The 22,601-nt window shown below is 37.0% G+C and overlaps 1 protein-coding gene across 15 annotated transcripts in view; it reads left to right on the forward strand.

Annotated features, from left to right (window-relative positions):
• Positions 1-22,601, forward strand: part of KLF12 (KLF transcription factor 12) — a 511,676-nt gene that overhangs the window by 150,477 nt on the left and 338,598 nt on the right. The window lies entirely within an intron of this gene.

Raw genomic sequence — 22,601 nt, forward strand, 5'->3', positions numbered from 1 at the left:
TTCTCGTTTGTTATCTGGTCATCATCAAAGCCTTGTAAAAAATGGTAGAGTTAATATTATGATCTTAATTTGATAGACAAATTACTGTGGTCATTAAAATACCTTAAGTGGCATTAGAAATACAGTAACCTAGATGTTCAGAATCCCAGCCATATGGTCTTTCTTGTAAATCAAATTATGTCCATCAAAGTGTCGTCTAATGACCCTGTTTTGAGTTCTGAGAGGCCCTAGTCCTTTTCTTTTTTGTCCGTTTGTGTGCTAGAATAGAAAGTTAGCAGCAGGCAACATCGTCTCCAGCACAGTAGTTTCTGTGGTAGTGTAAATTGCGGTGATGGTATTTATCCCTAGCAGAATTTCCAAGCAGAGGGTTTGCTTAGTCGGAAGAGTTGCTTGGTCTCGGGGCCTGAGCTTACCATCTTTCAAGGAGTGTTTAGCAGACTCCTGACCCTTAGGATCTCACAAAGGTGAGAGCAGGAGCATACTTTCATCCCCAGTCTGTAGGATACCACTCCCTCCTCCGACCTCTCATCATTGTGAAGTTTCTAAGAATGAGCATGTATTGGTACCACTTCGCTGGGTCATGCCCTCATTAGTGTTCTCCTTGGGAAGAACACACCTGGCTGCGGGATCTGGTGGGTCCTTCTTTTCTGCTCCTTAACTCTCTGTGCATACCTTGGGCCTTTACTGGTAGCCCAGGTCTGGCTTCCTCTGGAGAGTGCTCCAAGAAACACCAATTAATTCTGTGTTAGTACCTTACACTTTGCAGAGATTCTCATTTGATGCTGATAACTGAAGAATTTATTATCTCTCATTGACAAATGAACCAAAAAACAAAACCCAAGGCTCGGAACTTGAACGATATGACTAGAAGCTGGCATGAATGGGGGCTAGAAACCTGACTTCTATCAGTTTATAAAGAGTTTGAGAACAGGTAGTAGGTTTTAGTCCCAGCACTTTGCACATACCTGGGTCCATAGTTGGAGCCCAGACATGTGTTGAATAAATGTTGAGCTCCTGCTCCATACCTTGTGGCTGCTCCCACCTCTGCTATTGTGAGATTGATATGCAGAAGATTCTAGACTCTCACAGGGACCCGGGATCTCTGTTCTTAGGGCCTAGGAGCACCAGCTGCTTTGAGAAGTGAGAAAATCCTACTGAGACTTTGTTTTGAAGCCATTCTGATATCTTGTCTTTGACCTGTGTGACTTCGGATGCAGGACCTGTGTCAGCATTCACATCATGTACACTTGCTGGTGGCCTAGCTTCTGGTCCATGTGCTTTTTAAAATTAATTAATTAATCAATTAATTAATTAACTTATTTATGTGTGTTTGTCCAGGACCCATCAGCTCCAAGTCAAATAGTTGTTTCAATCTAGTTGTGGAGGGCGCAGCTGACGGTGGCCCATGTGGGGATTGAACCGGCAACCTTTTTGTTAAGAACTTGCGCTCCAACCAACTGAGCTAACTGGCCGCTCCTGATTCATGTGCTTTTGATGGCAGAATTCATGTAGCTGCTGCTTTTTATCTGAACTTGTGTCTTAGGCCATGCTTTCTACTATTCAATAAGTTGTGTTTTCGATTTTAACTCCAAATGAAATTATTGCCAAACAATGTCATAGTTCTTCTCTAGCATCATCCGTTGACTGTAAATGTTCTAGACCATATATATTTTGGAAGATACAAGGAAAGAGGTATAATAGAGTTCCATCTTTAAAACAAAAATGCTAGCAGGTGATCATCAATCTCTCCCCATGCTTAAAATATCAGTGATTATTTTAAGCTAATAATTAAATAATTTAAATTTACATTTTTGAAAAAAAAGTTGGTTTTTAATATGTAAACCACATAAACATACATAAAATATGAAAAGCTTTAATATTTTTTCATGATTTTTAGTACGTAAAAATACAAGTATAAAGCAGGCTGAAAGTAAAATTTATCCTAAAAGTTTTGCCCTCGTTGAAAACAAACATTGCTTAAATTCTAGTTTTGGCAGGAACTGGCAATCCCTATTCCAATTTTTATACAGTAGTACCTGTTTTCAAACGTCTCTTTTGATGAACATTTTGGTTTACCAACGCTGTAAATTTTATGGATCTATGGTATCATTAGACAGTAAAACTCATGCTAAATCTGCAGTTTTACGGGTTGATTTTAAAGGTCTGCAATGGATGAATCCATTTTGCATTACTTTCTATGGGGAAACCGTGCCTCGGTTTTCGGACGTTTCAGAACTCTAACGGTCTTCCGGAACAGATTACGCTCGAAAACCAAGCTACCACTGTAGTTGGCTTTTTGCTTGGAAAATGCATGGTATTGTGTTATTTCTTAGTGTTCGTTCCACTGACAATTTACACCAGAGGTATCAGAAGTATGTGTTATAATTAATTAATTATAATTAATTATAGTTATAATTAATTATAATCCTGGGCCTAAGCCCAGCTGACTAACTCAGAACTTTTGAAGGCGGGGACCAGGAATTGGCCTTTTTACAAGCTTACCATTGATTGTGACGAACTCTAATGTAAAGCCCACTGGCAAGTAAATAGCAGCTAAGAATAAGAGTCACAAAGATTTTGGATTTAGTCCTTTCACCATTTAAGGAGGCTTTGATATTTGTATTTGGAAATAGGGATGGTGATAATGTTAGCTCGCTCAAAAAGGTATGCGGATTCAGTGTGTTATATATAATCTCATTAGTGCGGTGTCTGGTATACAGCAAGTGCTCAAGAAATGGTACTGGTAGCGGGGGCAGTCTTAGTGATGGCTTGTTGTTCCTACGATCGCACCCAAATGATATAATAGGTACTAGGACTCGTACTTTCCTCAAGACAGAGACGTGAGAGTGCCACCAGAAAAAGAACTCGAGAGCTGTGAAGTCAGTAGCAGACATTAGCAAACATTAGCCTGTTTTTATAAATAAAGTTTTATTGGTACACAGTTACCCCGTTTGTTTAACTGTTGTCTGACGCTGCTTTGGACTCTTTGGCCCACAAAGCTGAAAATACTTACTCCCTGGCCCTTGATGGGAAAAGTCTGCTGACTCCTGCTCTGTACCAGTGTGGAGATTTGGCACATTAATCCATGCTACAGAGGTAGTCAGGTGTTGGTAATAGAGTGCCGGTAGCAGTGGCCAGTTTCCCGCTCCCCACTCCAGTCCTCTTATCACTCTTGCTGCTGGGAGTCTTTAAGGAGGGCCAGCCCTACACTGGGCCTTTCTACTGCTGCCTTCTCACTCTGCCTAAAACTCAGTGACAGGGTCCTTTACCATGGTCGCATCTGGGGAGCCAGCTGGCTGAATGCTTTGGAGACTCTCAGGACTGCAATATTGAGTCCCCGCAAATAGTAACATGAGAAACGGAAACAGTATATAGAGAACATATAGACAGCCATGGTCATATGCCCTGGGGGGTTCCTTGCTGCCAAGTTTGAATTCACCTTGAATTCTGGAAACACGTTATCATTCATCTCTTATCACCTCCAAATTAAGAACCAAAAACAAGCCCAACTGTCAGATCAGAAAAAACAAAATTGACGTAAAAACCGTAGAAGGATCTTGTAAACATTCACCATCCAATTCTCTATACCTAAAACTCTAAATGGAGATAGAATTGTTGAAATTTGTGGTTACATTTCGCAAATTAAGGTCAACTCCTTGAACGGCTGTCAACAAGCTTTGTAGCATGCTCAAGCAGACAGGCAACAGTTACTTTATAACACTTTGATATTTTCTAACACTTTCAACAGGAGTATCTCATTGTTATATCTTTCTACACAAGGCTCTAACACTTGTCACGGGCTCTAGGAAGGAGCCTCTGAACTGTGGGTTTTATTTTCAGCCTTAACGTAATTTCATTACCCATGGGGCAAATGATGAGGTATCCCCATTTTTGCATATATTGTTGCATATATCTATGAAAACACAACAGACATCTGTTAGTCTTCAGTAAAAATGTTTGGAGAGAGCTCAATTAGAATGCTATTTTGTGTTCATGTGGGTTTGCTTGTCCGTGCTTCTCTCTGTATTTATTTCTTCTGAGGTGTTTTGTGTTTTTCTCTGCATGTGTCTCAGTCATCCTTCACTTGGTCCCTTAACTCCATTTTTACCCTAGTCTCGCTCCTTTACCTGTTGATGATATGTAGTGTACCCCTTGGGCCCAGTGTTTATACATTATAACTAGCACAGCATTTTAACATTTTTCTTAAAAACAAAACAAAACAAAAAAACCTTCCTGCAAAATAATAATTAAAAGTCTATGTTTTCTTTGATCAATGTTTTTATTAGCTCACTGACTCTCCAAGAAGGGGAAAAAAAATTCCCCGTCCCCTGTTTTCTTGGACTATTTGTGTGGCTGGCTCAGAGTGTCTTATTGTTTGATGGAGTGATAAAATTCCCCTGATGGTTCCTACTCCCTCTAAATTTGGAATACACCTACAGTATTCTTTTAGGCTTTATTGTTTCCTAAACCATCTATTTAAATACTGTCCTAAAGCATAAATGGAACACTGTTATTGTGACTAAGAATAATATGTGTAATGGAGCAGTAGATTAGATTTCATTACCATCGTCATAACCATGCAAAAGCCATCGTTCCCACAAAACACTCAATAAATTCTAATGATTATTAAATTTTGCCAGTACCATGGTAAATTTATAATGGTTACTTGTCGTGATTTGAAACTGAATTAATGAGAAGAACTTGACCTTTAAGTCCAATGAGGCCTTTCTCAAACACATATCTGAAGCAGAGGCAGAGGCAGAGGCATGAGCACAGTAGTCCAGGGGAAATCCATCGCTGGTCACTGAACAGAACACTATAGGCTAATGCGTGGTTTTGATACATCTACTGTAGAGTGAGGAGCTTTTAGAGTATTGTTTTATATTAGACATCTATGAACTTGAGAATGTTTGTGCCCTTTTATAGGAAATGTTTCATTTGACGCTCTTATTTCATTTTCTTTTTACTGTTTATCAGAAAAGCTTTATACTGTTTCCCCGAAAATAAGACCTAGCCGGACAATCAGCTCTAATGTGTCTTTTGGAGCAAAAATTAATATAAGATCCAGTATTACATTATATTATATTACATTGCATTAGATTACATTACATTATATTATAAGACCCAGTCTCATAATAAAATAAGACTGGGTCTTATAATTAATTTTTGCTCCAAAAGACGCATTAGAGCTGATTGTCCAGCTAGGTCCTATTTTTGGGGAAACATAGTATTTGTTTCATTGTCCTAGATTTTTATTGGATCATGAGACAACATCAAACTTACCAAGTGAATTGAATTTAAATTTTTTTAAATAATGAACTTCACATACTTATTCTATGGCATTAAAATAGATGGTTTTGCCATTTGAATCATTGTATTACACTTTATGATCCTGTGCTTATGTTCTGGCTTTTCCCGTCTACAATTCCCATCTGCCACTTCTTCCCCACTACATTCCCTCTTCTATTCCAACTCACAAAACCTCATTCGTAGTTCATATGCCATCTGCTCCAAGAAGCTGTCCTGCTTTCCAAAGTCAAAGTGAATAAATTGTTCTTTTTCACATTTTAATTTCTGAACTCTAGAGACATTTTGCCTGTACTTTTATTTCACCGTTATTTCATTAGTTTTCAATTTTAGGGTATGTATCAGACTGAACCATGTGAAATTACTGTTATTCAACTATTTTTGAGCTGCAGAACACGGCAAGTTCCTATGGTTGAACCTAATTCTTCAACATTAATTGCACAAACTTTTAAAAATAAAGTAATGGTCTGAGTTACTTAAAACACATCTTGGACTCAGATTTATTTGTCTCTCTATCCTGGAGCACTTACAGAGGTTTGTACATGACAGTTATATTCCAGAAATGTTTGCTGAAGTGAAATGAGTTGGACTGTTTAACTTACCATTACTTTTTATAAGACAGTTAATTGATGATCTAGAAATTATTCCTGTTCTGTGGGCCACACCCTTTTAAAACCAGGATACTTGAGTCCACTGTGCACTTTGGTGAACTTCCCCCAGCCATTTCAATATGGTTGTTAGGAAGCTAAACTTCTTGTCTCGAAGTCACTGTTCCTTATGTTTTAGTTCTATTTTGTGTTGTGTATTACGTGCCTTTGAGTTAGCGCAAGTGAGGTCTACAGTGTCCTGTCCTCAGAAGCCCTGCTCAGCTCCTGTAGTCTCCTGCCTGTTTCTTCTTTCATGGAGTCAGTCCATCTCGTATTTGCTGTTCCTCTTTTCCTGATGCTTTCTATATATTTTTCCCAACATTTTTATCTTTTCCAAAGAACCCTGCCTTTTCACGATGGACCATGAAGAACAGCTTCAATTTTGTCATTTTGGCCTCCAGTGATATTTCAGGCTTAATTAGCACTAGGACCCACTTGTTCCTCTTTCTGGCCGTCCGTGGTATCAGAAGAGCTCTCCCCTGACATCTTATTTCAAATGAATCAATTTTGTTTACACTGTATTGCCTTTGTTGAAACTTTTTTCTTTTTTTACTTTGCCTATACTTCTTATTTTGCTTTACTTAATGCAAAAATAGTACTTTTTTCTTTTCCTCCCTGCTTTTCTTTTCCTTTCTCAGAATTATTTTTACTAACTTAACTCTTGGCTGAAGGTCTGCTAGTGTCCCCCAGCCCCGGAACATGTTCCCCGGATTTCTTTGTTTAATCATGGGGAAAAAAAAAATCCTTCTTTTGAAGTTATATTCTGTGCTTGCTAAAGGTCCTGTTAAATCTTAGGAGATAAAAGTCGTACTGACAACCTTGGCTATTCCCTGTCCTTTGCCAGAAATAGCAAACTCGATACTCATCTTGTACAGAAATATGTGCATGTTCATCCTCATTTAAAACATCTTGTATTTGGTCATTCTTAGAAAAGTAGAAGTCTAAGTCAGCTCACAGTGTGAAATTGGGGGTGTGGGGGAGATGAGGTAGGGTTGGAGGGTGAAAAGTGTGGTGCTGAATGAATCAAGTGTGCTTTTTCTTTATTAACAGCTTCCTTAGTATAATTTCCCAAGACATTTTTTTTTTCAGCTCACTTAAATACTTTTTCCTAACGTGAAGACATTTTACATGAGAAAAGGTGATTTTGGAATTGGAGAGAAAGCTCAATCTGTGAATATATGGAAATATTTTACAGCAGCATATATGACTATGTTTTTGTTTTTGTGACTTTCTTTTCTCCGTGAATCAACAATTTTGCAATGTAATACTTTCAATTAGGTATAAACGCTGATTGGATCCTTTATAAGCTGTTTGGCCTGGAGAGACATTTTTCATTTTTAGGCAAACCCCTAAGGTTGAGGGTGCTAAACATGAGACTGTAGTTTATACAGTTGAATTGGTAGTTTTAATAATGAAGTAAGATGACCTGTTTTCTTGCAGGAGTGGAGGAGGGGAAAAAGTTATTGTAAGTCTTTGGAAAGATGATTTTTATGCCTGTAGCGATACAGTGTATGTGTTTCTGTTGTTCCAGTGAATAATTCCGGAAAACATACTAGCCCTTATTGAGCATGGATTTTAAACTCAGGGGTAGAGATCAGTGCATTCACAGTACCTAGAATTACCTTGCACATGACAAGTCCATAATTATTATCTGTTGAGTTGATAAATAAAATAGCTACAAGGTGCTTAATACGATATGATGAGCTCTGAGGAACACGGAAAAAGCATATATTAAACATAGTCCTTGGGGTTGTAAATTAGAAAATAGAGAACAAAAACCAATGCATATTAATAGAGAATGATTAGTGCTGAAATCCGTAGTAAGGTGCATTTTATGTAGTAAAGTACACTATTAATAAAAAAGGAGACATGAAGAGTGATAATGTCGTTTTCTAATTACTGAACTCCTACTTTGGACCATTTATTGTGCTAAGTGTTCTACGTACATTATCTCAGTGAATCTTCGTGACAAATTGTGATTATTGTCCCTGGGATTCCTCCGTGACATAATCAAGGTTCAGTATGTTAGTCAAGATCACCTGGTAGCTACGTGACAGTGCTGGGTTACAAAAACTATTCTGTCAGCTTCTTTTACTGCTTTGCTGTTTCATTGCTTTTCTAGTTTTCTAGAGCTGTCTGGACCAGGAGTGGCCCAGGATAGTAATGGGACCAGAGACCTATAGACCCAATAGGAAACTTGGAGCTCTTCCGAAACCGGAAGTGTAACACAGATACTGCTGTCCATGGATCTGGGTTCCATCCATTAGTACCGGTTTAGTGATGGGAAGAGGAAACATTGTAGAGTGACTTTAAGGGGCTATCTTCGTCTCTGCTCTCATCACTATTAATGTTTTCCAGTGATATTCTCAAGCTGATCAATTTCCATTATAGGAAGTATTTTACATACACCTAAAATACAGTGGTTAAAAACAAAATGAAGAGTTAAACATGCAGCCATCATGCTTGAATTACGTCAGTTTGGAAATTGATGTAATTGATAAATCTCTGCTATTTGAGATCCATCACTTGGGGAATTTTTTTTACAAATATTAGTATCATAGCCCAATATTCAGAAATTCTTAGTAGGTTTGTGACGGGGCTCAGGAAATCTTTTTATTTAGTTATTTACACATATATAGCCTTTTTCAAAAAGCATCTAACCATTTTTAAGCACACAGTCCAGTAGTGGATATTCACATTGTTGTGCAGCAGATCTCTAGAAGTTTCTCATCTTGTGAAACTGAAACTCCATACCCATAAAATAGCCCCTTGTTTCTCCCTCCTCCAACCCCTTACTAACCATTTTATTTTCTGTTTCCATGCATTTGCCATTTTAGATACTTTATGTAAATGAAGGCATGCAGTGTTTGCCTTTGTGTTATGGACTTATTTCATTTAGCATAATGTCTTCATCATGTTGTAGCATGTAATAGGATTTCCTTTTTGAAGGCTGAGTAATATTTCATGGCAAGTATATACCACATTTTGTTTACCTGTTCATCTATCATTGAACATTTGGGTTGCTTTCACCTCTCAGCTATTATGAATTGTGCTGCTATGAGCAAATATTTCTTTGAGACCCTGCGTTCAATTCTTTTAGTAGTAAGATCTCTGGATCATATGGTAGTTCTATTTTTAATATTTTGAGGAAATGCCATATAGATTTCTATAGCAGTTGCACCATTTTACATTCTTACTAACAGTGTACAGGGGTTCTAGTTTCTCCATATTCTTGCCAAAACTTGTTCATTTGTTTCTGTTTTTCTGATTTTTTTGGATTCTGGCCATCCCAATGGGTGTGAGATGTCAAAAAAATGTTTTTTAAAGCCCCACTTGTGACTCTGATGATAGACCAGATGTGTGAACCACTATCTCAGCAAATCCTGTGTGTTTCAGAGACTGCAACAGTGCCAGATTTAGGAATCGATAAGAAAATACAGAACTTTCTGGATAGTTCATTGAGAGAGGACTCAGTGTTTCTTCAAAGATAGAGGTTTCCAAGGAAAACCTACCTTATCAAATTAGCTAATTAGTTGCATTGAATTAAGTTCTTTCTAGCTTAAGATTTGTAGTTTTGTGATTCTGTTTTGCACGCTGTTTTTTCTTTTCCTGCGGAAATATTTATTATTATTTTTAATTGTGTGTGATGAAACACATGCAATTTACCATCTTAACGATTTTAAGTGTATAGTTTAGCGGCATTATGTGCATTCAGGTTTTCTAGAAACATCACCACCATCTATCTCCAGAACTTTTTTCCCTTTTGCAAACCTGAAACTTTATATTTATACCCATTACACAGTAATTCTCTATTCCCCCTCCTCTCAGCTCCTTGCAACTACCATTCTACCTCTGTCCATAAATTTGACAACTCTAGCTATCTCCTAAGTGAAATCACATAGTATTGGTGTGTATATAAAAGTGAAATCGTGTAATTTTATTTTGTTTTGTGACAGGCTTATTTCAAATAAAAAAATTGAAAACAGTTTATGCAACATTTTAAAAATGTTTATTAACATTTACTGAGTGCTCTTGGAATGGAATGCCATAGATCATTGAGTCTAGGATGCACATTCTCTCCCCCTCACATACTTTCTAACATCTCTGAAGGCAAGTTAGTGATGTGCCACAGTTTAATTGACAGAGTTTTGCACATGGAATAATGGTACATTTCATAATTGATGGGAACTTAGCTTTAGTGATGGTAGGGTAGGTGATTTCTGTAAGAGAAAATGATTACCTAGAAAATATTCATTTAGGGATGCCCTTCCAATTTCCAGACTGTAAATGTTTTAATTTAACTAAAGAACAGAAAAGCTATTTGGTATCATTAATCAGTACATCCGAATCATTACTCTGAATGATTATGCTTCATTTATTTTGTGTCAGAATGTTTTCCACACAATAATGGAGAATAAAAGTGCATCATTAATTACAGTCGAGCAGCTCACACATGTGTGGGTATATATATTTCCATATCATCACGCAGTGAAGGAAATTTAATATAAGAAAGAATCCTTACAAAAGAGCTGAGATTTAATTAAATAATAATATTAAATTCACAACCACTTATAATTGTGCCTTCTAACACTTTTACATAATGCTTGAAAAAGTTTAGAGAAACATTTCCGTATGCCTGTGTCTTCTGTTTCTAAATGGAAAGCATTTTTAACAATACAGTTTTTATCTTTGGGAGGTAACAGTTACATGCTTTGGAGGAAAAGTAACCATTTTTTTTTGAAATGGGATCAATTAATTTGCAGAGCTTCCCTGTGATGGTATTTCTGAGAATTACTGTAAAAAGTTACAATTCTATGCATGGAATTTTGGATTTGCTCCTTTATTATTGTAAGTGTGGACCCTTCCTGATAAGAACCACTGTGTCAGTCTGCTCTTCTAGTTATCAGAACTCCATGCCCCTCAGTAATGTTCCTTTTAGCTCTTTCCCTTTCCCCTGGCCAGCTGGACTCTTGTCAAAAAACCACAAAACAAACTAACAAAACCCACTTGCAGTATATAATTGCGATATAATAAAAACACACTGTATCTTCCTAAGTCCAAAAGGCAGATGAAGGGAGCCAGCCACCAGTTTGTTTCATCAAATGTGCTTATTTTTCAAAGTAAAGTACAGGACTTTATTTACAGTTCAATAACTTCTTAAAAAACAAAAATATGTTTCCCTTTTGTGGATGAGAAAATACAGATACAAGTTAAATTTAAGCTGTTTAAGTGATGTTACAGGGAAAAGTGGGTGGAGAACAAAATTTTAGAGATTCTTGGAGAAAGTCATAGGCTCTTTCTGAACTCTGTCCTCTCTCTTGTAACAAAGCCAAAATAATTTCAACACTATTTTTTTTCAAGCACCAAACCATTTTCAAATGGTTTCTTAAACATTACTTCAACTTATTCTTGCAGTGAATTTCTAATTTATAATTTTTATTGCTATTTTGAGTCATTTATTCAAGAATACTCACTTCACAAATGATGGGGTCAGATCTAGGATTCGGGATTTCTGATTCTTAGGCGCATTTCATTTTTACATCACACTTGGTGATTCACTCATAACTTAATCACATTTCATTCCCTGCTCCCCAATTATGATAGCTTTCATGTCAGTATTTTAACGTTATTTTTCAGTTTCACATTTTTGCTTCAGGCTGTGATTTTTAAAAAAGCTGTTGAAGCCAAAATTCTTTCAGTATGGAATGCACCCTTGATTTTATGAGACTCTGAAAAAGAAAATGAGATTTAACATTAAAAAATTTATGTTAATATTTTGTGGAATACCCATAGTCCCTGTACAATTATGGGGGGGAAAAACCCTCATATTTAATATAGTTTAAAAATCTACTTTTAAAAAATTGTTTATATATGTATATAAAACAGCTTTATCGAGATATAATTCACATACCATAAAATTCGTCTATTTAAAGTATGCAATTCAGTGGCTTATAGTACATTCACAGAATTGTGCAGCGATTACTACAATTTCAGAACATAAAACCTACTTTTAAAAGTAGAGGTATTCAAGGACATCCAGGTTGCTTTCAGTTTTTGGATGTTATGCATAGAGCTGCTTAAAAAAATGTATAGGTGATTATAACAAAATAACTAATCTTCAAATTAATGTCAGAATCAGGTGTTTGAAAACCATTAATTATACTGTAATTGTTTCCTAGCTATTTAGCGACATTTTATGCCAGTGTGTTCAGCTGGAAAATTTTACTAAATGTAACGGCACCCTTCCCCCCTTTTTCATTTTTTTTTGGTTATATCAATGTCTTAGTGTTTCTCCATTCCTGTATTTAAAAGGTTTTGATAAGGAAGGCGAAGTGGATGATGTTTGCTTAAACAAGTGAGTTTCATATATTATTGTAAGGGCCATAACCATACATATAGTTACTAAATGTAGGTTAGATTTCTATGTTAGCTTATCGAGTTCTCATGGATCCTAGGCAGAAAACTTATTTATTGAGCAGTGGTTCTCATTATCGATGCAGATCAGAATCACACAAGTATTTAAAAATACTAGTACCTTTCCCTGCTCCTTAGAGATTGTAATTTAATTGGCATGGGACCCAGGTGCCAGTAGCTAGCAAATACCTGCTCTGTAGAAGTCCTTAAAATATTCCCCCCCACACACACACACTTATTTAGTGCCTACTGTCTTTTCCAGTACTGCTTTATACCCTGAGGATATAAATAAAATTTGGAGTCCTTACATTTGAGTTGGCAAAAATGCATAATAAATATTTGTTGACTGGAATAGAATCGCAGCTGAGCCCTCTTGGCATACTGCTGTGCCTCCTTTGTAGCAATTATGCCTTTTTGATATCCAGGAACATTCCAAGCATTGTCTGTCACTTCCTCATTGTCTTCTTCCCCCCTTTATATTTAGGGACACCCCAAATCCAGCCCGGCTTAAGCTGGCAGGATCAGGTTGGTTCGCGCCAGTAACTTAGGTCCTTTCCTCCATGTATTACAAACTCACCTGAATCCCCCCAGCATCTGAGTTTTGGGTAAGCTCAGTGTTCAGTTACATGATACAGACAAGGGACACACTGACTGGCCAGTTGTAAGTCAGCGCAAGCTGTCCCAGGAGGCCTTGTACATACAGCGTAACCTGCAGGTCTCAGAACCCAGCCTTCTCAGCCCCATGGCACATTTTCTTTTCTGGAAGCAGGGAAGCAGGGAAGGAGGCGTGGTGTGATGCTGTTCCACTTTGTAAATTCTGCCTGGGGTGATCGTCTCTCCTGTGCTTCCCTGCAGTTGTTTGGATATTTCAGAGTTGACTTTACTTATTGGTGGTGGGGGGGAGGTGCTTTGAAGTAGCAAAATGTTAATGTGTCTGCCTGTGAGTGTGTGCATGTACACACACACACACACACACACACACACACACTTGAGTGAGAAAACAGTACTAGGAGAGGTAGTGTGTGTATATATATATATATATATATATATATATATATTATTTAGTATATATGTATATATGTGTATATATATATATTTTTTTCCTTAATCAGTGATATTTTAAAAATTTGGTTATTTTTAGCTTTTCCAGGTCCTCCGCATGAAGAAAATACCTGCTGAATAAGAATAAATGGGTTGTGTCCCTGGGTTTTGTATCTTGCTGTGATACTTTTAATGGAAATATAGAATGGAGGAAGAAAAAAAGACTGCAAAGTTTAATTAGACATTCCTTCTGGTTGAGTCTTTGATGCCACTATTGGCATTATTAAATTTATACATGCAATAATGAATATTATTAACTAGAATTTATGCAATAGTGAATAATATTAACTAGTCATAGCATGCCCCATTTTTTAGGAACATTTTAAGAAACACATTCTGCTTTTACTTCGTACATGGAGTAATTAAAGTTTAGCCATCAAGGTTCGTTCCTCATACTGCATTCTCCCCTTAGTTCTTGGACTATTCTTTTTTTTTTTTTAATTTTATTTGGGCCTTTGCCTTGCTTATTTCGTTTTGCAAATAATTTATCCTCTGGACATGTGTGTATTGGTGTATGCCTTTTAAAGGATTTGGTTTGGAAACTGTAAGTATACCAAATTCTGTGTGGCCACCATTAGAACAAAGCTTCCTAATTTCAGTGTCATTGAGTAAGCAGCTGGTGCAGCTGAATTCAAAGGAACGGGCATAGTTACTGATTGTTTTCTCTAAAAACAGCCTGAACAAAGCATTTCCTTAAGTAACATTGAGCAGGATTTAGAACTTCCTATGTCTCCAAAAATTCTTAGAAGGGTTGGTGGAAGTGCAAGGGTCAACATGACTGCATGTGATTCCTCGCCTTTCCCCCCAGTCCGCGGTGATTAACTTCATTGAAGAATCTGGTATTTTAAAATCATTAAATCATGATCAGAAACTCAAACAAACAAACAAACAAACAAAGACTAAGAAATAGCCAGTTATGTACGTGTTCGTATTAGCTATGTCTAGGCCATCGTTTGTAATGTCAGAGGAATGGATAATACAAATGCTGGTTAATATAAGAAAAAGAAAGTTCAAAAATTGTAGTAATTATGTGCTATTTTTACATGTTCATTTCTTATAACTAGTTAAGAAAGGTAATCTTTTGTACAAATTTCTATGTCTTCTATAATGATCTTGGAAATGGTAAACATCAGGAGTTGGCAAGAATTCATTTATGCATTTTTTCATAATCATGCTTTCATTATTTTTTATCACAATCATGCTTTCTACAGTTTTTCTTAAATTTTTTATTGGGATATAATTCATATATAGGTTATATTAGTTTCAGGTGTACATGATTAGATGTCTGTATATAATTATCGTGAAATGACCACCAGAAAAAAATATAGATAACATACATCACCACACAATTACAATTTCTTTTTCTCTGATGAGACCTTCTTAGCAATTTTCAAATATGCAATGCAGTATTATTAACTATAGTCACCATGCTGTACATTGCATACCCAGGACTTATTTTATAACTGAAAGTTTATACCTTTGACCACTTTCACTCATTTTACTTATCCCCATTCTCTGCCTAATTTTTCTTTTTAATGAGCATCTACCATACCAGACATTCTGTTAAGTGCTAACAGGACAGGAAAAATGCATGATGATCTATGCAAACAGTTAAGTAGTAGTACAGATGGAATATAATTTGAGAACGTAAGTGACATAGATCTGCTTCCTTATGTTTTATTTCCAGGTAAACTTGTAAATCCTGGTAAAATTTCTTTTGTGAGAGAACTTGAGGATTCATAAGGGGGTTTGAATACTCTCCATCCCTACATTCTGTAATCTAAGTTTCTATGAGAGATTGCCCAATTGTTCCAAGGGGAAGGACAATTTAGGAGATGCTGTGTTTTAGATTAAATTGTATTTTACTGTCTTCTGTTAATACAAGAAGAATTTCGCATTCTTTTTCATTGTTATGGATTTAAAATGATAAAAATCATCATACGTGGTCAGACCCAGGGCCATTCAAGAAGAGTCTTATTCCTGGCAGTGCCATGATGTGGTTATCCCTTGAACATCTTAATGGTTGTCCACTAATATCTGAAATTCTTTAAACTACTAGTTTCTAGACTAAAAAAATTTAGTCTCACAAATTAAGGAATTATTTTCACGAGTAGGTATATTACCAGCCATATAAAAAATTATTATTTACATTTTCTATATTTTATTTATATTTCTCTCAGGTTTTAATGAGATATACCTGAGTGTTCTGCCAGGATTAGATGGATAAATTGTGTTATAAAAATCCATGGCAATTATGATTCCATAGATTATTTGGCTTATGTTTCTAGACCAAAACACAATTATTATTTTTATATCACCTTCCGTCATTGTCGTGACCATTAAATTATAAGTAGGTAGCAACTTGAGCATACATTGTTTAGTAGGGTCTGGTGGTTAAGGCTATGAAGAGCATCAGAGCTCTGTAAAGGTATTGTGTGTGTTTTTCCCAGTTCTATTTGGTTAATGTTTCTATTTTTATGTGTGTTAAGAGAGTATTTGCGAGTTATCTTCCCTGAGTTGTTCAGTGACTTTTGGGCCCATTTCCTAAGTTCATGAATAACTTGCCACCCGTGATTCTATAAACATATAAACTGACACTTGTTTTGCGTCATGAAATGAGTTACCCTTTACTTATCCATAGGGAAATTTTAGAGACCCAGTCTGGGAGTCTCAGGAGATCCCTTGCCCACAGGGGGAGTTTAGAACTTTATTATTTCTCATTCCTTCTACCTGAACAGTCAATTCTCATTCTCACAGATTAATGTCTGTGTCACCAGACAGCAGATGCCTGTAAGTCAAGATCTTAATTTCTCACTTGACCAATTTGTGAACCGATCACTGCCTAGTTCTGTCCCCCCTCTTTCCTTCTCATTCTGAGGGAGATGAGTTCCTTTGGATTGGTGCTGTCCTGACACTGGTCCCCCTAGACTTTGGTTCCTCCTGGTTTTACTGAGGTTAGTGCTCTCACCGTGTCTCCCATGCCAGTTTTCATCTCACTGACTCCTCTTCAGCTTATGAAAATCTCTAAAGTTGTATCTTCTTAAGAACTGCTTCTAGGAAATACCTGTACTTTTTCTTTTCTTTCAATTGAACGAGAGCTTCTTAAAATAGTTCATTTCCATGTCTTCACCTTCCATTCACATTCCAACTGAAAGCACTTGAATTTATGCACCTGCTACCATGCTCAGTCTTCTTTTACTAGTGGTCTCTTAACTGCTAAATACTAATGCTTTCATAAGGTCTTATTTGACCTTGCTTTTACATTTGACGTGGTTGATTACTTGCTTCTTTAATTTCCTTCTCTTGGCTCCCATGTCATTCCCATGTTCCTGCATATTCCTGTTACTTCTCTGTCCAATGTATAGGTTTCTTTCTTTCTTCCCGCCCACCCCCTTAAGTTGGTATTTGGAAGTTTCATCATTCTTCCTTCTTTCTATATTCGTTTTCCCTTAGTGTACCCATTTCTTTCTGCATCTTCAGATTCTACCCATGTCGTAATGAATCCTAAATCGCCATGTTCATCTTCTAGTTTCTAGATCTAGAATGCCAACTTTCTATTAAATATCTCCTTCTGGGTTTATAATAGCATTTCAAACTCAACATGTCCACAACTATGTTCTTTATATATTCCTTTGAAAGGCTTTCATTTCCTATTTTTATCAATGAATCTTTGACCAACAAGTGCTGAATCCCTAAACCTGGGAGTCATCCTTGACTCCACGTTGTCTCTCACCCCTTATATCTGTCATCAGTCCCCTGTCCAGCTGATTTTGCCTACGCAGTATTCTTCTATTATTGGAGTTTTTCAGTCGACCATTTTCATAATCTCATAACTGGTCTCTTTACTTCCTGTATTACTTCCATTTTATAAACTGGAAAGATGATATGCTGAATACAAGTATGACTGTGTCATTCTTTTGTTTAAAATATAATGATTTCTTTTAATTTATGGTCTAAAACTCAACTGTGTCCCTTGGGGTGTGGCTTCCACCCGACCTTTCCATTTTCTCCACAGTTTGGGAACGTTTGGTATCTGGGACGTGTGGCGCTTGTTGGTGCCGCCCTACTTTTGCACATGTGCTCAGGTCACCTGAACTCATTCTTCAGGTCTCACCTAAAGTCTCGCTAACAGCGCCAACTCAGCCTGCTGCTCTCCAGACCAAGTTAGTTTTCAACATTTACTTTTATTTACTTATGATGCTTAGTATAATGGAGAGCAAGTATTTGTTAGCATATCTATCTACTCCATTAGATTTTGACTTTTTGGAGAGCTAAACCCTTCTTTTTCTTTGCATTCACAGTCCCTGTTATAGTATAATACCTGGCAGGTAGTAGGCCTAGTAATAAATACAGTGGAGCCTTCTCAACAAAAGAAATAAGAATCAATAATTGGTCAGTTAATAAAAAAAAAATCGTTAAAGTAGAATAATTTTAAAATGATGTATATGTATCTCAAATAATTTATTCAAATATAAAACTTATAAATATACATTTTTGGGCAAATCTTTAATATAAAGCCAAGATTTTTTCCTCCAGTATGGGTCCACAGATGAGGTTCAATGTTTTCTTTCTTAACCAAATCACACCCGTAATGGATTGTCTATTATTTCCAATTGTTTTCTTTAAACTTCAAAGGGGAGCAATAACTTAGAAACAGTTTTGAAGATACTTGTGTTTTATTTTTCCCATTGTTGTACGATTATGATGTCCATACCATATTCAGTGGCAGTTTTTAAAAAGTACTGTTTTATTATGGAGTAATCTTTGAAAAATTTCAAAGTATTCAACTTATTTTTCATAGGAACAATTATTATTGTGCTTCTTTTCATATTCCTATTTCATTTCTTTGTAATATATCGTTTAATGAAATCACATTATTATAATGAATATCACCGCATAAAGAGGTTTAGGATCAATACTATTCTTACTATGGTACAAATATGGCTCAGCTGATAGCAGCAGAAGGACTCAGTCTGCTTAGGAAGGAGCTTCCTTGCTGGGAACACCCCAGGTGCATCAGTCAGTATGATTTACAAAGGGAATGGAGATCATTGGTTAATCTGGACAGTGGTTAAGTGGAAGTTGGTTAAAAGCACTCTACTGTGTTTGTCAGATTGATGCTAAAAGGATGGTTATCTCTGTTACTTGGCATTTTGGTAAATAAAAATGCTTACTACGATCTTGTCTTCTTTCCTGTGCATTCTCTCCTCGACATCATTTATAAAAATGGTAAATAAAACCACTTTGAGCACTGTCTCCTGAAGTCCTCACACTTATATCCTTGATTCTCCATCATTTGTCTACTGCTTTAGCATGGCGAAATGTAATCTTTAAAACTGGTCTTTGGTGTGTTCCAGTCTAGTGATTGCTATCAAGTAGAGTGAGTGCTCAACCATATTCTACCATTAATTCCTGTTTGTTTTTGTTAACCTCAATATGTTGTTTTCTTCAATATTGGAAAGGCCTTCATTTTGGATAATTCTGTGGTTGGCCTCCCAGTTAGCAACTCCTGTATAGTGGCTGGTTTTAGCTAGATTTTCCATGTAAGCCAACAACTTGCAAATTCCACCTCAAGGCTTTTATTCTGTGATAATGGCAGCCAGGTTTTTGTCACATCTTGTTTAATAATTAGGTTTAGAATCTCCCTTAAATTCATCACGGTTTGATTTAGTTCCTGCAACCTATCTGTTTCAGAAGATAACGTAGTATTTGCAATATTCTTAATGTTTTTCCTAATAAAGACCAAGGAAATAGTTATTCAGTTTTTCTCTCTCCACTCTTCCCTCTCATGTTAAGTGCATGCTTTGCAGAAAATTTACTGTATTTCCAGAGGTTTTATCTTTTTAAGCAATATTTTTTATTAGCCTTGGAGCACTTTGCAAGGTTACTCTCTAATTCTTTCTCGGCAGGCCTGATTATTAGCTTGTACTTGACCTGCTGATCTTTGAGTGTTTTCCTATATTCCTTGGTAGGGCTCTCATTCCAGTTTTTGAAAAGCAGTTAGCTATTTATTTTCCCCTCCTACCCCTAAGCCTCTGCCCAGGGACTGATGATTTTGATCCTTGGCAGATGTTTATCTTGGGCAATGGATAAGGTCTTTAAAATGGTCTTCAAAGGACCTAGGGTTTATTTTCTTAAAACTGCATGTTTCCTTTTCAGGAATAAAGCCCCATTTTTAAGAGTTGATTAGTGGCTTCTTATAGCCTCTACCAGAGCTGGAGTGATGGCGCTATCTATTTCAGCAGGACTCTTTCCCAGTGGGCAGCTGTCTTTGATTTTTCAGTGTTCTGTGAAGCTCTCCTGCCTGACACTAAGAGGTGTATTCACATTGCAGGGCCGTTGTTCCTGGTAATGGCGTTATTTCAGTATCTTAACAAAAACTATGAGGCTGTTGTTTGAACAGATCTTAAAAGCAGTACCTTGGGGCCGGCCCGGTGGCTCAGGTGGTTAGAGCTCCATGCTCCTAACGCCGAAGGCTGCTGGTTCGAATCCCACATGGGCCAGTGGGCTCTCAATCACAAGGTTGCCAGTTCAATTCCTCGAGTCCCACAAGGGACGGTGGGCAGCGCCCGCTGCAACTAAGATTGAACACGGCACCTTGAGCTGAGCTGCCACTGAGCTCCCGCATGGCTCAGTTGGTTGGAATGCGTCCTCTCAACCACAAGGTTGCCGGTTCGACTCCCGCAGGGATGGTGCCCCCTGCAACTTAGACTGAAAGGACAACTTGAAGCTGAACCGCACCCTACACAACTAAGATTGAAAGGACAACAACTTGACTTGGGAAAAACAAAAAAGTCCTGGAAGTACGCACTCTTCCCCAATAAAGTCCTGTTCCCTTTCCCCTATAAAATCTTTAAAAAAAAAAAAAAAAGCAGTACGTCATAGTTGTACTATATAGGCTCTTTCAATATAATATCTAGATGAGCTGGGAATGGCGATATTTCATAATAAAGGGAAATTATTTGTGGAAAAAGGAAAGCATACTAGATTATTAGAGCAAGTAGCTTAGGAAAACAAATGTTCAAAAGAGTCACCATCTGCTTCAGTGGACTGAGAATAATGATACAGTCTGAAACCCACACACTCAGGCATTTCTTCTTCATGGTCTCATCTTCTCTGTCACCTCTAGTTCACAGGCCGTACTAGACTGTGGATGTGAATGGACCATATCATGCACGACAATCCACAGTTTCTGTTTATGCATCTCCCTAGGACTTCCAGTCTCCTTCACTGTCTCCCCTAATCCTTTTATGTCTGCATCTCCAGGACATCTGTATACTGGTGAATCATTGCATCAGCTTGTTACCACGAAGAGTCTCCTCCATTTCAGTCTCTTGCTTGCTCATATCCCCTCTTCATAAAAACTCCTGAGAGGGCCTAATCATTGCTAATTCTCACTCCTAATTTAGGAGTTAGATCTAGTAAAAAAAACTCTGGGAAGACCCTAATTTCGCATCTCTAGCAGAGGGGAGAATGTTCCTTTAGGTCACATGGTAGCTCGGGTCTCAAGCCATGTTGCTTATTTACTTTCTCCATGTCACTCCTAGTCTGCTTTATGGGTTGAGAAACTGGGGATTTGTCCTGAGGAAAGACAACTTACTCTTTGTCCCTGGTTGCTGTGCACGTCCACTCCCTTACCCCATATTGTGGAAAACAGTATGACACAGTACTAATGTCTTCATTCTCAAACCAAGAAGCAAAAGTCTTCATGCAACTAGGTATCTAAGGGATTACCGCATGTCCATGTTACTGTGTACACCTAGATATGTCTCATTCCATTTCAAGTCCTTAGGGTCCAGATATCCTATTACTATGTAATATAAATTAAAATAATTTTGAGATAGTTACATGAGTATTTCAAATTTGAATTTCTCACTTTGAAAAATATATGTTTTAAATGCAAACAAGATTTACTGTTATAAATTTAGTGAGTATGTTTATATGCCAATATGTAGTATATGCATATAAATCAGATATGCAGTAGGATAAAGTGTGTGCATGTGATGCACATGAGGATGACATACATAAGTAAGTTGTGTGTATGAATCAAGCAGTAGTATGACGCACATATGTGCATGAAGTTCGGACAATTAAGTTGGCGAACTTTCTTCCGTGCACTAACACAGTGGAGGTGTATATACGGTATGTGTGTATGTATGTGTATAAATCAAACACAAAGTAGTTTATGTGTATGAATCAGGTAGAGTAATATAATCTACATATGCGTGTATGTGCGTGTGTGAGTCCAACACAGTAGTATAATGTGTTTGTCAGCCAGACACAGAGTACTTTGGAGTGTGTGTGTGTGTGTGTGTGAGTGAGAGAGAGAGAGAGAACCAGAGGCAGGTAAGTGTGATGTGTACGTGTACAGATGTATGTGTTTATATGTGAGTCTGACTCCGAGTATAATTGGAAAAACACTGTATAAATAAAACTTAGGTTGATTCCGAAATGATAACACCTACGTGACTTTGCATAAACACCACCTTTCTAGGCACCATTAGTAAACTGTGAAATTTTTACTAGATCTTACTAAGCTTCTTTACGTTCTGAATTTGATGGTTAGTGAAGTCATCATCACAAACTACTTAGCCTGTTCCGTCACTGTGTGAATTATTATATCTGCAGTAGCATTCACAGTTGACCTTTAAGTGTTCAGAATCTCCATTGTGTCTTTGTTTATTAGCCTCTGCAGGAGACAGACATGATAACTCTAATTTTATGGTTATTTTTCTGAACTATACCCAAACTGGCGCTGATTTTTATAATTAAGGGAATCTATTACTTCCTTGGCTATACTATCAAAACCAAATTTCCTCAGTCAGTAGATTGACATAAAGAAAAAATTGCAGCAATCTATGTCTCATCTTATTAAGGATACGTGGCTACATGATACCTAACTAAAAATGATTGAGTAAAATTTTTGTAGGCAGTACATAGCTAATACTTACCACAGGCTAGATACTTAGCAAGTACTTGTAGAATGAGCAAATTGTATAATAAAAGGCATTTAAAAATAATTTACTGTCAAATACGTGCCCGTCTGTTCTCTGAAGATTGCTTGGTGATGTTTTGGTTGGGACTGGTAGACAGAAGTGGTTTCCCACCATCATGGTGGCAAGATGGCCGTGC

The sequence above is a fragment of the Rhinolophus sinicus genome, chromosome 16 (genome assembly GCF_057876585.1).
Source record: "Rhinolophus sinicus isolate RSI-liver-muscle chromosome 16, RSI-T2T, whole genome shotgun sequence".
In the NCBI taxonomy this organism is placed as follows: Eukaryota; Metazoa; Chordata; class Mammalia; order Chiroptera; family Rhinolophidae; genus Rhinolophus; species Rhinolophus sinicus.